At 33.8% G+C, this 4,353-nt stretch overlaps 1 pseudogene; it reads left to right on the plus strand.

Moving 5' to 3' along the window:
• LOC106302306 overlaps window positions 1-1,701 on the plus strand; it is a 6,608-nt pseudogene extending 4,907 nt beyond the window's left edge.
• Window positions 1,702-4,353: the final 2,652 nt, after the last annotated feature.

Genomic DNA, 4,353 nt, shown 5'->3' on the forward strand with positions numbered 1-4,353 from the left:
AATTGTTGCTCGACGGCCACTTTCCCTAAGTTTCGTATATCGTTTTTTAGAGAAGAGTATTTGGACCGTAGTAAACACATAAAACCCATTAAATTCAAGAATTAATGAAACATTGACTTTTGATTGACCGTGACACGTGTCGGCTTCTCAAGTCTCGAATTAGTGACGTATCCGCCTATGTGGATGGCCTAAGAGTGAAGGAAACTCTTCTTTATATATATATATATATATATATATAGATATAGATATATAGATTCAAGAATTAATGAAACATTGACTTTTGATTGACCGTGACACGTGTCGGCTTTTCAAGTCTCGAATTAGTGACGTGTCCGCATATGTGGATGGCCTAAGAGTGAAGGAAACTCTTCTTTATATATATAGATATAGATACTAGATCTTATTTTATAAATAGGATAAAATTTAAAATAAATTATTTTTATTTTATAAGAACACATTGGAATCAAATTTACCTCTATTTTAGAAGTAGAACTAGGTTGGAAATGGTATAATACCAAGTCTCAAGGTTTCTGTACTGAAACTTAAAGATGTGATTCTAGCTGCTTAAAGGATCTAAGTGATAATTACTCAGATGGTTACTTCTTTTCTATTAACTCATGCAGCAAAGTGTTGGGGAATATCAGCCTTAGATACATCCCTGTTTCTTTCATGCAGACGATTAAGTCCTTCCCTCCAGCTACTACAGGTTAGGGTTCGAGATGAAATCTTTCTCTTTTGTCTGTTCTTGGATCTCAAGAGAATCTCTGATTGTTTCTTGACTGGCGTATTTGCGCGTCTCTTGTCCCCATTGTTGGAGGGATTCTTCTGACTTCTGTTACAGAGCTTAGCTTTAACATGTTTGGATTCTGCTGGTGCTCTGTTTGGGTGTTTAGCTACTTCCACTAAGACCATTCTTGCTGAGTCTCTTCTTCATGGTTACAAATTTGACAGGTCAGTGCTCCTTGTTGTGTCTTCATTGGAGTGATGTTACTTCCATTGCACTAGATAGTCATGTGATGCCATCTTAATCTTGATTGAAAATGTGATTGATGTATCTCTCTTTCCGGTTAAGAGTAAATCACATGAGCTTTTTGGGAAGTTAACCAATGAATATTTGTCTGCGTAGGAGAAAGATTTGATTGTTCTCTGTTCTCTCTTTTATGTAGCATAAACCCAGTATACTACATGTCTCCTTTCGCCAGCATGATCCTCGGGATACCGGCATTACTACTGGATGGCAACGGGATTATGAGTTGGTTTGAAGCACACGGGCCCGTCTCCCTGGTCAGCACTCATCATTATATTCAGTTCTGATGTGTTAGCCTTCTGTCTCAACTTCTCCATCTTCTACGTCAGTCATTCACTCCACAACTGCAGTCACATTCAACGTAGCTGGAAACATCAAGATAACAAAAGGACAATCTTAAAACCCAATAATAGTATAAGAATGCTGTCTTGAGAGCATGGTTCATGTACTTTTGGCAGGTTGCGGTGGCTGTATTGGTGTCATGGTTGATATTCCGTAAGTATATGAATGCTATTGGATGTGGGATCACGCTTGTGGGATGCACATTCTATGGATACGTGAGGCATATGCTTTCACAGCAAATGCCTGGAACTCCTAGGACTCCTCGCACACCAAGAACCAAGATGGAGTTGCTTCCTCTTGTTAATAACGATAAACTCGAAGGCAAAGTCTGATCTCTGACCAAGATAGAACTTTAACATTTTGTCTTGTCTTATTTTGTGATGGTAGAAGAGATAATGGTTCTTCTTATTTTCTATATCTCTGTGATATGTAGAATCTATAGTCTTATCGAATACAATTTTCATTAAAATCCTAAGGAGAAAAGTACAAAAACACTTTGATGAATGAAGAAATCATGCACTAAGGTTAGAGAGATTGATCTTTAATACCTGCTAATTTAATTTCTGAGCAAACAGTGTTTTAAACTCTCCGTGAAGTGTTCTCTTCACCTGAACTCAAGATCAGGAGAGAAAGCAATCATACTCAAATACTTCCTCCGTTTCAGATTACTTGTTGTAGGGAAATTTTTTTTTTTCAAAATAAGTGTCGTTTTATAACTTCAATGCAAAATTTATTGATTTTATATTTTAATCTATTTTTCAATTGGTTAAAATATGGTTAGGTGTATGGTAATGATGTTTTTATCTAGTAAATATACAAAATTAAATGTTTTCTTAATCTCTGTACCGAAGTCTAAAACGACAAGTAAACTGAAAAGGAAAGAGTAATATATATGGTGATAATCAGTTGGTACTGTGACCTTCTAGAGGAAAATTAAAACATGATGCAAACATAATTTTTTTTATTGATTTTAAATCTTATGATACGTAATGACAAATATATCGATTTAAAATATACTTCAAAAAGCATAATTAGAGTCATCACTATGGACTGAGACACATGTAGCAAATGATCCAACGAGGGGGCATCAGGTACAATCTAGTTTCCCCTTAGTAACCCAAGGACGATGGTGTTTCATAGATGAATCATGGAAGGATAAGGAGGTTTTTTCTGGTCACGGCTGGTATAGTACTTTACCGGGTTTTGATGGTTTATTAGGGGTAAAGAATGTCCGGACAAGCCTTTTGCCCCTTCATTCAGAGGTGGAAGCATTAATTTAGACAATGGAACGTATGAAGAACTTAAGACAATTCCAAGTAACACTTGCAACAGATTGTTCTCAGCTGATGAAGATGGTTTCGGAACCAGAAGAATTACCAGTATTTGGAAACTACTTAGAAGATATCAAGCATTTAAAAGGAAGCTTTCTAAACTCAGACATCGTTCATGTTTCCCGAACGATGAATATACGGGCAAATAGCTTAGCACGCAGTGCTAGGAAACAAACGTCCTTGGTCGTTCACATGGATGCAGAGTTACTATTTTGGTTTACAGAGTCAATATGAATCTGTAAATGTTTGCTGTAAAAAAAAAAAATATATATATATATATATACATTTTCCTAAACACAAACAGTCACCATCATATGCGGAACCTGCCTTAGCCAAAATGCACAATCTAAAAGTTGGATCTTTTGAAGATTGTCGGCACAAGTCCTGGCAGTCGTCATTTGTGTTACAAGGGCCCGTCAGTGGGTAGCCAGTATAGAAATCATCACACTTAGCTGAAAAGTTTATTTTAAAATAAACAATCTGAATTGAATAAGTTAACTTTATTATAATCATTCAATTACGAAGAATTAGAGTACGAAATTATATATTACCAGTTGATTGAGACAAAAGAAGAAAAAATGTTAGGATCAAAGAAGTAAGTTGAATCTTCATTGCTGACATTGTTTCTGTATCTCTTTTCTTTTGTGGAGATGTTTTTCTTTTGGGTTTAGAGCAAATAATCAGCTCCCTATAAATACTTGCGTACATACCTTACTAGTTAATTTCAAACAAAGAAAGAATATATTTGCATATATCTAAAGAATCCAATTGTAATAATATGTGTAAATCTTGCATTAGTTAATTTTTTCTTATATTGTATTTACCTAATATAATATTTTTTCAATTCTTAATTGTATTTTACCTAATGTTTATTTTTTCTTATATTGTATATTTACTTATTATAATTCTCTTGCTTTTATATCAAATGTAATATTATAATAGATGTTTAATGTAATATTTATATTTAGGGGTTTTTGCCAAAACTAACCCACAACTTGATTTTAACCCCAAACCTATACCCAAACTTGAATCAAATGCAAAACTAACCTAAAAGCCTAGTGAAATTACAGCTCAGCCCCTTGTGACCAAACAAAAAAACAGAAGCCATTTTTACGAATATAGCCCTAGTAAATCGTCTGAGTCGTCTGAGATGTTGGAAGTCGTCTGGACGACTGAAGTGTAAGTCGTCTGGTACCGGTTTATTTTAAAAATAATTTATAAATCTTGTAAAAAAATATTTTGATGCGTGAAAAATAAAAATCAAGTAATTATAAACAGTTTTAAGTGATATAAATTAAGATATGATAAAATTGATTTGTTTTGAAGATAGATGAGTGGAAGTAGTGAATCATGAAATACTTTGGTTTAGGAGTTTGGCAAACATATGTTGTAGTATTGTATGTATTGTTAGGGTTAGATTTTGGAAAACTAAAATGTTTTTTTCAAAAATTAGTTTTCACCTATATGTGTTTATTTATGTGTATAGTAAACACTTTTCAAGTTTGATTTGATTTTATGAAGTCATTAATTAGATAATTAAGTTTAGGGGTTATGTTTAGGGTGTGGACGACTTATATTTCAGTCGTCTGGTGAAGAAATTAAAACAGACGACTCGTCCAGAAGAGTTTAATATTTTTAGCAGGAAATTAAATA

The sequence above is a fragment of the Brassica oleracea genome, chromosome C7 (genome assembly GCF_000695525.1).
Source record: "Brassica oleracea var. oleracea cultivar TO1000 chromosome C7, BOL, whole genome shotgun sequence".
Classification (NCBI taxonomy): Eukaryota; Viridiplantae; Streptophyta; class Magnoliopsida; order Brassicales; family Brassicaceae; genus Brassica; species Brassica oleracea.